The sequence below is a fragment of the Harpia harpyja genome, chromosome 9, assembly GCF_026419915.1.
Source record: "Harpia harpyja isolate bHarHar1 chromosome 9, bHarHar1 primary haplotype, whole genome shotgun sequence".
Lineage (NCBI taxonomy): Eukaryota > Metazoa > Chordata > Aves > Accipitriformes > Accipitridae > Harpia > Harpia harpyja.
The window spans coordinates 40,547,329-40,562,377 of record NC_068948.1 but is presented as its reverse complement, the minus strand read 5'-3'; positions in this window follow the sequence as shown (position 1 = coordinate 40,562,377).

Genomic DNA, 15,049 nt, shown 5'->3' with positions numbered 1-15,049 from the left:
GCTAACCATGATGTATGCTTCAGCATGTCTGAAAATTGATTTCAAAATTCAGGCTTTTCTAGCAAAAAAATAATAAAACCCAAAGCTGTAAGAGAATGCCATAGGAATTTTTTAAATTTGCTATTACTAAAAGACTTGAGACGTACCTTGTAGGGTTTTTTGGTGTTTTTTTTTGTTTGTTAGATGCAAGACTAAATGGCTTGTTCTGAAGATGTTTTTCTGCCTTAAAACTGCAAATGCAAAAATGCTGAATATTCAGAATTTTGGCTTGAGACTTGCTGTACTGATTATATCACAAGTGAGCCGAAAGGTTTTTAGTCAAGCCTTTCTCCTAGTTCACCTTTAATTTCAATAGCTAGTACTTAAAAGGAAATTTTGACAAAGAAAACCCTTTCTATATTCCTGGAAGTGTTAAAACTCACAAATATTCTAACTTGTAGTTGAGACATCATAGACTCGAGAGTTCAAACTTTAGACTTTTTAATGCATTCTGTGGTTTTAAAAAGCTTTTCGTTAGTTTTTGTACAGGTATATACTTTTGCAGGCTTTTTGAATAGGTATGCCACAGATGTGGAAGGAACACAAACTTTTGCAGGCCACCTTACACACTCAAAAATACTTATAATGAATATTGTTGATATCACTATAGCTACATGTTCTAATTCTGTGTTTGCTCTCACATGCAGCATAAGCGCAGCACTCCAGAAAAAAGTGTAGGGACTAAGGTAAAAAACCGTGCCCATTTCTTAAGCATTCTTTTGTAGCTAAACTTAATTTATAAGCTTGTTCTTGAGAGTATGTTTGGTATTTTGGGAGAACTGTATTAAGCTGTTTTTACAGCTGACTTGGTGACATTTCTGTAAGTATAATATGCTGTTGTTCCAGCATGGCAAAGGTCTGCATAATTCATGTGTGCTCAACTTAATCACTGGTTTTCTTCTTGTGACAATAAATGGCATTGTACCAAAAGCAATATATCCTGTGTGTAGTTAGTAGTGGAAATAATTATTACTGTGCAGCTTTTATTTTCATTGTTTTTCCAGCCACTAACATGGATCGTGCGCATTGACAGTTGCTCCAGGCTATTAAAGATGTCTGGGGGGAATAAAAGGGTCCCAAATAACACTTGTTTGCTTTCTGGAAGCTGCTGCTGTACTTTGAAGCAGAAAAGGGTTGCATCTGATGCTGCATTAAGCTTATTTTCTTCTGAGTCTTATCATCAGAATACATCTAGATCTAGAGTGTTTCTCCGGAATTGCTCCTCCACATTTTTCCTCTTGAGAAAGGCCCAGGCTCAACACCAGCATCGTTAGAGCCAAGGATTATAAGAGAGCGGAAGCGCTTTTTTTTCTCTGCTTGATTTTGGGATTCTGCTAAGCTATGCTCAGCCTTATTAGATCACGGCACTGTAAAAAGACTTGCGGAATGCTGCAACTGGTTTTGCTCACCAACTACTTAACTCGAGACCAGATAAGACCGCGCAGGCAATATGCAATGCATGGGAACTCTCTAGTCTTAAGTTCTGTCCCTCCTGCCCCCCCAGTAGCAATTCTGCACTACTGGCTCTGCAAGTAAACCACCCCTAGATAACTTTCCCTTCAAAGAGGGAAGCTTTGTTTTTCCTTTCTGGGTGCTCAAAAGGGCAAGATACTGAGACAGTTATCTCCCCACCACTTGCATTTGACTGCTAGTGTGTAGTATTCATCATACTAAAATGTCACTGTAAAAAAAATTTAATGCTGTAGAAATAACAGGGCTGAAGAACTTGCTTTTCTTAATGTGTATATTCCTCCTCACTTTCAAAGTCTGTAGAAAAATACCTACTTTCAGTTATAACTGAATAGCTTTTCTGCGTTCTCTGTGCACATTTTTCTCTGCTGCCTCCTACTCTTCTTAGATGTGACTTACTTTACTGCTAATGGTGTTATAAAAACTGTAGTACTACAGGTGTCATGTGGTAACTTGTAAATAAAATTACTGTAAACACATGGTCAAGTTATTTGTGGTGCTGCTCTGTAAATGTGTGACATTACCTTAGCTGTAAATCTTAACTGCGCTTTCCTGAAGGACCTATACATTGCACTTAGTGATTATAAAGCCAGCGTCTGTGCCTTTTACAAAAAACCTTTCGGTGACTAGCCTCCACAGCAATCTGGTCTTAGTAACAAGTTCCAGACAACTATAGCATTGACAGTAATTCTTTCTAGGCAGTAACTTTGCAACATAATTTGCTAGATGACAGCAAATCAACATTTACGTCAAACTGATTGTCAGTGGAGCAATAATACATTTTTATGTAAATATCTCTAACAATTTGTATAGCAAGTAGAGAACGCAAGATTATTTACAGTTGGAAGCTGATAGGAAACTGCTGCTGTGGTGGCGTTTTTGTCCTTGGAGCCTATCAGCTCTAGCAAAGGACTGTCTGTTTCCTATCCAGTTGAGATGGTGGTGGAAAAAAGTGGAAGAGGTCTGACCTGTGTAGAAAACACGAAGTGCTATGTTTTAGTTAAAAAAACAGACACACTGCTCTGCTGCGTTCCCTTCATGGCTGGCATGCTGTCAGAAATGGAGCAACAAACGCTGTGTGGCTGGCTCCAGGGGTGTGCAGGCAGGAGAAAAGGTATGGCGGGCACTGCCAGGAGCTGGTGGGGACGTGTTTATGAACAATAGTGCCTTTCTCTTCTAGAAAACAGTCCTGAGGAGATCTAATTAGCAGTCAGATGTTAAGCTCTTCAGAACAATTTGCCTTCGTGTATGCATGTGTTGTGGACAGCCTATCATTTGTTGGTGTAGCAGTAGATAAAATTTAATTGTTTAAGGGTTTTCATGCCTTTTCTCTGGGGGATGAATGTTTTAGTCCTATGGAACACTTGAAGAAAATATTCAAACGGCTGAATTTTCTGCAGTGCTGGAGCGGTAAGCAATTTGTCGTTCCCAGCTACCTGAGGCTCCAGTCAGCTGTCTTTTGTGTATGCAGGTAAAACCCACATTCTACTCCATACCATGGCAACAGGATCTTTTTGAAAAGCATGCCTGAGCAGGGGTGGGTGGGACGGGGAAGCAGGAGAGGCTGTTCGAAATACGCCGTCCTTAACGCTGTTCCTCCTGTTGGGATACCTCTATGGAATCATCCTCTGCAGTTCTCTCTTCCCTGGCCCTCTGGCTTCATCCCCTGTTTTTTCCTGTTGGTGCAGACTAAATGATGTTGCTTGTCAATGCCTTGTCTGTGACTGATTAGGTTTTCGTCCCTCTTCCACTCTTCAAGTTCATCTGGAAGCAGAATTCACTCTAATTCTGAAATCAGTTATTTTCTCCTTTTTTTTTTTTTTTTCGTTGGGGGGAAACTCTTGGTAGTTATTACAGAGTTGAGTGTTTTGCTAGGCAAATGAGACTTCCTTGTGAGCCTAGTAATGAAAACCTTGGCAAGCACCTTTGCCTATGCTTACTTGGTTTTGTACAATGGAGTTGACAGATAAATCAGATTTTTTGCTTTCCTTGTGTATTGTGGTGACAGTCATCAAGAGCATGCTAATTTGGAAGCAATTGTTTTTAGAAAACTGCTCAGGTTTAGCAAACATTTTGTGTGCTCATTTTTAAAAATAATTGTCGTAATGATCTGCAGTGCAAGTACAGTTATTTGAAGGGACAGGCTACAGAGGTCCAGTGACAGGCATGCAGCACTTGCACAACATGTAGTTTGGAGTTCTCCTGAAACTGCCCAGGAGGGGAAAAGCAAATAAGAAGTTGTAGCTCTTTTAAAAGCCACTGGTGAGCCAAAAAATGCTACGTGGTGCTGTCTAATAATGTTAGCTATGTTCAGAGTTTAAACAGTGCCAAATAAATAAGCAAAGAACAAATAATTTGTTCTCCGCTTTTAAGATGCGGACAACCAACACTTGGGCCGGACTCCATCACTCTAGTTACTGCCAGTCATAGTTTGTTGAAAGTGGCTGTATTAACGCATGTATTTTTGACTATAACTTCCCTTCATACTTTTATTAAGTAATTAAGAAAATTGTGTTCCATTCAGATCAATCCTTTAAAGCTGGGGAAGAAAGAAATGACCTTTCAGTGTTGCTCATGACTTACAATGACTGGATATTTCTGCTTCTCAGCTTTCAATTGCTCCTGTAATTCACCTTATTCTTCCCTTTAAATCTCCTTCCCTGCAACTGTTACATACAGTCTTTGGGACCCTGATTCTTTTAAAGGTAGTTAAGTGAATTAAGAGGCAAATACCACATGGAAACATTTACCTGGAAACAGTTTCACTTAACATGGATCAAACAGTTTCTCAAAGCAGGAGCTTGTGGCCTTTTACCGTAAGGGGTAGCTGAGTTTATTTACAGCAAGCATATTAAACTAAACAGTTCAAAGAATAAACATACTCCAAACAAATACAACCCTTTTCAGAATAAAATGTCACGTCCATAATAGCTATTGAACGGAACCTCTGACAACAACAACAACAAAAAGCCAAACCAAAAAACAGGTACTAGAAAACAAAAATGTCTCAGAAGCAATGTGCTTGAATGAATGAAATTCATGCTTGCAACAGAGATTGTCTGAAGGTGGTGATTATAAACCAGGCATTTTTTTGTGGGTAGAGAGGTGGGCAGCAACAATGAAGCCTATGGAATTTCTTGTATAAACATTTCTATCCACAAATTGCCACACACCTTCTCAAACAAAGATAGCAATTAATTAACCAGGAGAGTCCATTTCAGCTCTTAAGGTGCTTATTCAGGGTATTCAAGTATTGCCTTGGCATTCACTTGCACTGAGAATGGATTCATGATGACATTTTTGTGTTAAATGATTGAAATTCTGCATGTGTATATTTTGGTTTTACTTGGATGCATGAATCACTTGAACACCTAGTAATTTTCACTGTGAAAAGAAGTGTAGCTGCATTTCAGGGATCCTGCCTTGCTGTTGCCTGCTAACTGTACTTGAATTTGGTGCAGGGGGAAACTGTATTTGCTTTTCTTTTGGAGTGCACCCTTCCATGCCCTGGAATGTCTTTAGAATAAAATAATCTTCAGGTAAACTAGTAAAAATTGCAAACTCTCTGTATGGTCTGTTCAGGGATACCCTTTGCACCTACTTAGGCAGTGAAAAGCTAGCTAATATCTAAAAAGCTTGAGGAAAATAGATAATGTAAACCCAGCTCATGCTCTCCTATAAACACAATTCCTACATCCTACTGGTGACTAAACCATGGGCTGTCAGCTTCCAGGGCTTGGTAGTTAGCAGAAGTTACAATGCTACTGCGTGGTTTTTCCGATGCCGTGTTGGTTTTATTATATCAGCCCAAAAGCTGGATTAACCCAGTGCCCTGTCTCCTTCAGGAAGTAATGGGCACAGTCAGAGGTGCTCTACCTGGTATCCTCTTCAATGATTTTCCCCTTTTCCATTTGTTGTCTCCTGTAATCAGTTATTTTCTTGTTGTTTTGTCTTTTTCTTTAGTCCTTTCAGACTTAAAGGTTGTCCTAAGGTCAGGTTAATGCCCAGCCTTAGCTGGAGAACAGGCAGCCCATCATGAGAACTTTCTGAAATTCTTTGCAATTATATTCTAGCTTTTGTCAAATGTATGCCAAGCTAATGAAAGTAACCATAGAAAAACTCAGGTTGGAAGGAACCTCTGAAGGTTACCTGGTCCAACCCCTGCTGACAGCAATGAAGATGTGGTGACCTGGACTACCTCTGGACTGCATGGGGCTGAAGAAGACCTACTCAAGGACGAGAAGGAGAATGTATATCTTTAGTTCTTACTTGATTATACCTTACAATGCTAATTTTTGCAGGTTTTAAGAAATACAGTGATAAAGTCAGACATTTAGGCATGGAATTTACCCTTGCACTTTTATTTTCACCCATATTTCAGTCACGTTGCCTGTAGGCTATACAGGGTGCTACCCCTCACAACATCCTTTTTTCTGTTTTGACTGGAAGATATTGCAAAGAATGTAATTCACTTTTGTACAGAGCATTTAGCTACCACAGAGATGCAAACAGTGAACCCCTCCTTGCTGTACAGGCTGCCCTTCCTGGCCAGCACCATAGTTTGTGCTGTTCCTGCTCTCGCGCTAAGCATTCATTCTTCTTGTGCTACCTGTTTGCACGTTTCAAGCACTGGATTTTACACATAAAGACAACCTATATTCTAGAAATCAAAAGCCATTTTGAGTAACATTCGCTATTAATTTTGTCCACAGATCAAATTTTTCAGCAACAGGGCTATATAGTCTCCAGAGAGGAAAAAGAACAGAGACAAAATTGGTCCTGGAAAAGATGTAATAATACTACTTATTCAGCCTCCCACTAGAGAGCTTGCCTCCATGAAAATCCAAATAAAAAGCTGTTAAAGGAAATGGAAAAGCACAACTGCAGCTTAGACCTATGTGCTTCAAACTCTCCTGCCTGTTCTAATTGTAGAACTGTTGGAATGGTTATGGTCTGTAGTCGTGCCATCTGCTGGTAGATAGTTGCCATGAATATCGCTTATATAAATAAAAACCTTGCTGAACGATAGTTAAACATGATCATTAAAGAGCAAAATTTATAATAATACTACCTAGAGCGTTCTGAAAAATATCATATAAATCCTCTAGAATTATAGCTCCAATGTTTATCAAAGGCTAACCTAGCGACAGTTTAGAGCAGGAACGTACCTCTCAAACTATTAGTGAATGATTCATGTTGTTACATGGTAGGTTTTGGGGTTCTTTTGGTTTGGGTTTGGTTTTTTGTTTTGTTTTTTGTGTGTGTGTGTGGTTTTCTTTTTTTTTTTTTTAAGCAAGCTGAGGCTCACAGTGGGTGTGCAGTATGACTGGTCAAGGCTGTACAAATGAGGATTAAAAGAAAATTTAGTTGCATGTGGACTGATTTGATCATTCTTCTCTTTGTTCCCCAATTTCTGGTGTGGGTCCAAGCAATTCCAACCACCTATAAATAAAGCACACCACCATGTTAGGGAATGAAGCAGAGAAGCAAGGTGAAGCATCAGGTGCTTTCTTAATGTAAATATTAATGATGATTATTATGCTAGTGACGATTGTCAAACTTTGTACAATCTGTTCTTCATGTCTCCATACCTATCCACCCCTCTTCATACATACTGACATAAGTATCAAAAGAGAATTCAGGATAAAGGACTGAGAGAAAACAGTATGGTAGCTTGATAACATGAAAAATTAACTTTACTAAACTGTTGCTGTGTTTTAAAACCCCTGCCTATATGTGACTCTGTTTCTCTCTTGTGATAATATCCAAGGGATTGCAGAATCTTGTTTGTAGCAGCAGCAAAGTGTCTTGCAGGAAGTTTCTGGATACCAACGCTCAGGGGATCTTGCTGGTTATGACAGTTATTCTGAAGGCTTTGCAATGCTTTCCATGCATTGCTTTGCACCCTGCTCACATAGGTACTCTACCTGCTCTGTAATTCTTTGAGCTGACAAAAGAGCAGATACCGCTTTTCTGATTAAATGTGAGTTACGTTGACTTGTGCTTGTGTGGTCCTGCCAGAGCAGCTGGTTTGGTCCTGTCCTGTGCCTTCCTGAGCCATGCAGAGGTCTCAGGTGGCATTTTTTTTAGAGCCTAAATGTTTGAGATACCCCAGAAATGAGGCACTGGAATGTGGGTATTTTTGAAGCTCTTGCAAAAAAGGATGGCTGAACAGGGTCTTGACAATGATACCAGGGAGTACAAAAACAAAACTCAGCATGCAAAATGGGTTTCAAAAAAGCAAAGGGCAAGTGCACCTTTGACAGTTATTTTGCATGGTATGCCAACATCGACGCAACTTTTTTTAAATACACTGATGCAGAAAAAGATGCTTAAGTCTGTGACCATATGCAGTGTGGATAAGATACACCTGAGTGCAGTCTTCTCCAAAACTTAGATACTGATTGAGATAGCACTGCAATATTTGCATTTCATCCCTGTATTACCAGTCAATCTTCTACCCTAGCGCACTGCAAAACGTGAAGCAGCAGCAGCATTACCTCTGTCTTTATTTTAAGTAATTGTTATTGCATACTATGATATACGCCTGGTAAATTTTATGCTTAGTGCTGGATGCTGCTGTCTTGAGTAGATGTAAGATAGTCTTTTATAGCTTCCTCCCACCCTTGTTCCAGTCATTTAAAATGCTAACCATGCTGTGGTTGCAACAGCCTGGCCACCCCATTCCTCTCCTGTCCTATTCCCTGTGCTGCCTCACTGGGCTACAAGCTAAGCTGGTGACTGTGCCAGGCTCAGAAAACATTTTAACATGTAAGTACCAGAGCAGAAGAGAATATTCAGGAGCTGTACGGCACAGTACATAGCACAGTGTGTATGTACTGTGTGCATAGTGCCTTCTGACCAAGTGACACACTTATTTAATGCAAATATCTTTTCTTGGTACAAAATCTAGCAAGGAATTCTTCATATAAAACCGTAGTGCAGCTATGAGCAATGAAACGCATATGATGGACAGCAGAAAGACTAAGACTTTGATACTGTTAACTCACTATATGTCAGTCTTGCAAACCTGCACTATTGTCGGATTTCTGAGCACGTCTGCAGGGGATATAAAATGGAATTCTGGATATGGAATGTGCTCCAGCTGGGCACTTACATTACAAGGTAAGGCTTGTCACTGTCCTGGTTTCGGCTGGGATGGAGTTAATTTTCTTCCTAGTAGCTGGTATAGTGTTGTGTTTTGGATTTAGTATGAGAATAATGCTGATAACACACTGATGTTTTCAGTTGTTGCTAAGTAGTGTTTATACTAAGCCAAGGACTTTTCAGCTTCTCATGCCCTGCCAGTGAGAAGGCTGGAGGGGCACAAGAAGTTGGGAGGGGACACAGCCAGGACACCTGACCCCAACTGGCCAAAGGGGTATTCCATACCATATGACATCATGGCCAGTATATAAACTGGGGGGAAGGCTGGCTGGGGGCCACTGCTCGGGAACTGGCTGGGCATCATTTGGCGAGTGGTGAGCAATTGCATTGTGCATCACTTGTTTTGTATATTCTAATGCCTTTATTATCATCATTATTTTATTATTATTATCATCATCATCATCATCATCATCATATTCCTTTTCTGTCCTATTAAACTGTCTTTATCTCAACCCACGAGTTTTGCTTTTTTCCCAATTCTCTCCCCCATCCCACTGGAGGGGGGAGGGAGGGAGGGAGCGGCTGCGTGGTGCTTAGTTGCCAGCTGGGGTTAAACCACAACAGTCCCTCACTGTTGGATATCATGGATGCTCTGTATGACACAGCAAGAGAGACTGTTCTTGCCAGGCATATTCTGCTGGGGCCTGCAACTCCTTGGAAACAGGCACTTTCTTTGTTTCCACGTCATATGGATCAAGGGATATGTCTTTCATGCTAAGACTGCCAAAATACATGTGCAGCTAGCCACATCCTGTCATGTACCCAGTAACCAACTCTACCAGTTTCTGGAAACATAATTTGTATTCTCTTGATCTCTGCAATCTTGCATCTCTGGCAATATTTTTAGATAGGTGAATGCAATTTCTAATGTGGCAGTTAGAAGCTCTATCCAGTAATATACAAGCTGATATACAACAGAACAGAAAATCCAGCACACCCTGTCAGCTCACTGCCTTCCTGCTGCCAAGACCGAGGGTGCTAAAAGTGAACTACTTACTTTTTTTGCAGTCTGAAGAAAATATATAGTTGTGCTATACACCAACGTATGAACTTACATAACTGGGATATGAACAAGGGACTTGCTGAGCTATGTGGTCAGTGAGTCCAGGTGTTGGTGGCCACCTGTAATTTCTGCTGTGTGTTTTGTCCTTTCCTATGCTGAGTTCATGGTTTGGGTGGTCAAGCAGTCAAATCGGGGCAGTTACTGAATATACTTCTAGTTCAGGGAAGGCAGGAAGATGTTAATTGAAAGGTATCTGCTTTTTTCTTCCATTCAAATGCAAGCATTTTATTTAATGACAGCCAGCTGAAAAATATTTGTTTTAGAGAAGAAAAAAATGCTGCTAAAATAAGCAACATTCATCTGTGCTTATGTTTTGGTAGAAATTCTAGGCAGTTCTTGAAGGTAAGTGGCAAGTTACTTCACTTGTCACACCAAATTAATAGTGAACAGCAACATGATTGCAGGCTGGAGTTAAAAAGTGCTGATAGGCACTTGTTCTCACTATGCCTGGCTGAGGCTTCTCTAACAGTAACGAGGAGGATGTAATCAAATGCTATGATTGATAGTGTTACACAAGGAAACAGGCAATGCTTGCTTGAGCTAGTCTTGTCTTTAACCACTCTGCCTATTTCCCTATTACCAGAAACATTCGACCCATTTGTTCTAAAAGTTATAAAGGAAGTTCACACCTTTATTTGTCAATATTCATATAGGGATGATGGTAAGAAGATTCAACCTGTTTTATAAAAAAAATCAGTAGAGTTTCAGCCACAAGATGGAGCCAGTACAGTACCAGGCACATCTTCCCAGATGAAGAAAATGTTACATGCTATTTTGTCCCTAAATCCTTCAGCAGCTTTAAGAGGATTGTTCGCTTCTCACTTTAGTTACTGAGAGAGCATAGGAGAAAACAAACCCCAGAAATATCTAGTAGTTAGGGTACAGAATTCGTATATAAATCATTCCAACCCACAAATGAAACTCTTACAGCTAATTTGATCAAGAAAAATAAAAATCAGTGATGCTTCTTTCTTGACTCTAAATAAAACTAGTCTTTAGACTCAGTTGCATTCTCTGGGGTTTAAGGAATTAAGTGACTTGAGGAAAAGAAAGAAGGAAAGATTAAGAGGAGGGAAAAATGAAAGGCTGGCAAATAAGCCCCTTGGTTTAATCTTACACAATCAGGTGTATCAATATAAGTAATAAAACAGCAGAGGCAGCTCTAGCAGCTACCACAGTGAATTTAATACAGTAAAAATCCCAGTGAGCAGGACAGGAACACAGGGGCTGCTCTGTACATTCTCCTTCCAGCAATCTTTTTAGTTGTTAGATAAGTTATTAAAAAGAAATTCATCAGTCAGGCTTGCCTGCAGTGTCAAGTTATAGTGTACAATAACTGTGTTCTGACAGTTACAGAGCATCTATATTTTCTTCGTGTTACTGCTGCTCTCTTCAGTCTCCTTCTCATTCAGTGTCAAAGTTACACTAAACTCATACCAATTACAAAAAAAGCTTTTATTTTTGTCCTTCTCTGATAGAAAATCTCCGTGGCCAACATTACTTTTTACTTTGTATAGTCACCTCAACATTGCAAGAAAGAATAAGCTCTCTAATAATATGTCTTCATATAATTCTAGAGAGTAGTGTGATGTCTTGAAGTTTTGCCCTACCCTGTTGCATTTTGCCCTGTAAACAATGGGCTGGCTACCAGAGGAAGTCAATCCTCCTAATCAAAATGGGTATCTATTTTTTTTTCCGAGAGTGTAGCTTTACTGAGGAAACCTATGTTCTGATTCACCTCTGAAAAAAATTCAGGCGACCTGCTGGTCATTCTTGACAAGAGATGCCTCCTGAATGTAGCCAAGCTTTTAACTTTTACAGTATGTCTGGACCAATTCAGGAGAAAACACTAACAAGCTGAAAACGTTTTTACAATCAACTAGCTAACTTTTTTGTTTGCTTTTCCCTTATAATAAGATTCTCAGTAGCAGAAGTCTTCATTAGAGTGTCAGTGCATTCATGAACAGGCCAGTCACATCCCCACTTCTTTCAACTTCAGAAAGGATATGTTTGTATAATATATGATCTGCGCAATGGTACTGCTTGTAGAAAAGACAGAAGTTAAACATCTGTAGCACTCATTTTATCTTTCATATATTGTTTATTCAAACAACTAAATTTATTAAAATAGTTGCTGTGAGGCTGATGGATTAATATTTCCAGTAACAGAAATATATTTTCTTAGCATTGTATAAGCTATCATTGTCTAAAAACATCTGTAAGATGGAGTCTGTGGGGTGGCCTAACATTTTTACTAGACCAATTACTATGTAATTTCTTCCCAGAAATCCATTTTGCTTACATTCTCTTAAACATCAGTGATTTTCAAATCTAATTTGCATTTAAGCTGTTAGAGAAACTTTACTATATGTTTCTAGTAAGTTATTGAAAGTGGTGTTACAACTTAAAAAAAAAAATTCAACTCGGTGTCTCTGAGGTATCTGAAATGCTATTTGTAATTCAGGGAAGGTAATAGACTCATCAAGATTTTGTCTCCCTCTCTATAAGGCTTCTCTGGGCTTTAAACTTTGCAGATCTCCTTGCCTAGAAAGAAAGGTGGGAATAGGCAGATATTTATGTTCTTGAAGTGGGAACAGCAATTCTGAAGTGCCCTTGGGGATGTTAATGAAGAATCAGTTGAATGCCCAGCAATTAACCAAACAGATAGATATGATCATCAGACTGTCTAAATAGAAAAGAATGGTCCTGTGCTTGACAGCAACAAAAATCACTGCTGGAATCCACAGTTCAAGAAATCATTTGATAACTTGGAGAAGGATCTGAGAAGAGGTATAGAAACAACTTAGAAATTGAAAAATGTGCTTTATAAAATGCTATTACTCAAAAGGATGACTTGGTCTTATATCTATAGTGAGTCTTACTGTCTCCTCAGTCTTACAGATGAAGGAAAAAACAGCTGAAGGATAAAACCAAATACATTCAAGGGAGAAATAAGATGTATATATTTGTCAATGAGAGTAATTAATGACTGGAACAAGGAATTAACAATTTGTAGAGACAGGATGTTCTAGGATGTTTTCCTAAGGGATGTTCTGGTTTAAATGACAAGTAAAATCACCAGTCACATGGCTTCTATCTTACAGTGAGTTGTACTACACGATTACAGTAATCTCCTTGGCCCTATTTATCTGTGAAATGATAGAATATGTTTGTGCTGGATGCCCTAATCTGGACAGGATATAAAATGAGGATGGATATGTAAGTCTAGGTTTTAAGATGAGAAACACACCTCTTGGAGGAAGGAAAAAAAAAAAAAAAGAAACCAAAGAAACCTAAACCAGAAAAAGCTTGAATCCCTGGTTTTAGCCAATTGTTTTGCATATATAGGCAAGTGTATGCAGAGTGTGTTTATACAAAACATGTAACAACAGAAAATTAATCTCTGTTTTTCTATGGCTCACAAAACACAGGTTTAACTTCTCCGGTAAGTAATAGCTGGCCAACATTAGCCAAGGAGTCTGTAGCTGCATGAAGCAGATGACAATCCTATATAAAGGTGGATTTTATAATATGTATGTGTACATTGAACAGCTTATGTACTTCTTTTTATTCTACTACCTTTTCCTTTTGCCTTAGAGAAATGTGTATTCTGCTTTCTTTACTGCTAAATACAGACAATACATGCAAGCATCTGCTTTTGTGCCTTTAAAATGCTGTGGTCCTCATAAAGTGCAATTAGTTTGTATGTGGTGTTGTGCTGGTTTATTGTGTTGCCACTCCAGCTTGCATGCTAAATTGAGATTCAAATGTTCCACCGTACTGTGTAATTTACTTACGAGGAGGGAATAGCTGCAAAACTGATGATATCATTTCCAGTCTCATGGTAAAGTGCAGCCTGGTTCTTGTCTACAGTCTCTGTATCTTGCTGGAGGCACAACCTAGGCCTCTCTGCATTCAGAATTACCCAGCCACTATCAGGGGTTCAAAATAGTTGTGTCTTTTCAGTCTTTGGATATGATGTAGACACCCCCCTCCCAAAGGAGTTTGGGATAGTTTAAATTAACTACTACTCTTTCAGAGATGAGGGAGAAGTTATAGAACTACTGGGTTAGGCTCTAGTTCACTGACAGATTTTTGTCCAGTCCAGTAATTTATACCCATGCAGTTCCATTATTGGAAATTAAATCCAAATACTGAATTCTGAAACAGGTTGCAGACTAAAGTTAAGACTGCCTGCCATTTTAATCCTGTTTTCCATCTCTAGTGTGCTTTCACAACATTAACTATCAAAACGAGTCTGTATTCAATAGATAAAATGCTTATGCTTATTTCCCATAAAGAGAAACCTGAGGTAGATTGCCCATAGACAGTAGGATTTGGAATTTGAGAGTTAGGACTGAGAGATATAATGTACAGCTCACACCACTGCCTAAATCTACCGTTTTAAATAAAATAGAAAGACCTTCTAATGTATATTTTTGGTACTGCTTTTTGGTCCTGAATCTTCTTTTGTAGTAGTCTAAAGCATATTAGAATAAGTTGAAACACTTGTGTCCCCAATTTTAGGACTTCATTTCTACTGTATCTCACCTGTGGCTCCTGATCTGTGAATCCTACAGTTCCAGAGGCTGTAATTGATTGACTGTGCCAGATATATACATAAATGGAACAGTTATAAATTCTCCCACTAGAAAAACACTGTTGTTAATTTCATAGAGAGAGATATACACGTGTATTCACACACTACGATTGTCTGTTCTGCTCTTCAGTCTCTTGAAAGACTTTCTGCAAATCCAACAACAGCTAGCAGGAAAAGCAGAAACAACCAGTTGCAGGGCTTCCCCACTTACCAAACTAGGCAAGCAGCTGCTCGCAGTCCCTTCAGCTGCCTCTGCTTTTGAAGACAGTCAGAACTCCATGGATCCAGTATCTTTTTCTCTCCACAGCTTGGCTAGTACAAGAAACAATTTTCAGTAATAAATATGACTGTCACTTGTTCTTATGATCACCATTTTCATTACTGTGCTTATATCAAGAGGATTCCTTTTGTTGACCTTATATTTTTGTTTAAAGACCAAAAGGAGTATATAACAAAACCTGAACGCTTATAAGCTCCTACTACAGTTATCCTGCAGTGAAAAGTCTAGATTTTCTAGCAAAAGTAGATATTTAAGTATTATAAAACCAAATTCTGGGGAAAAAAAAAAAATTACCCTAGCTACTAAGGCATGCTGAAGCTTGAAGTGCTTGTATGCTGGCTAATTCCCTGGTGAGCTTCTCTGCTTTAGGTAGGACACTTGTATATCTGTCAGTCTGAATATTAGAAAAGTTTAGTTAACATCTGGTTTT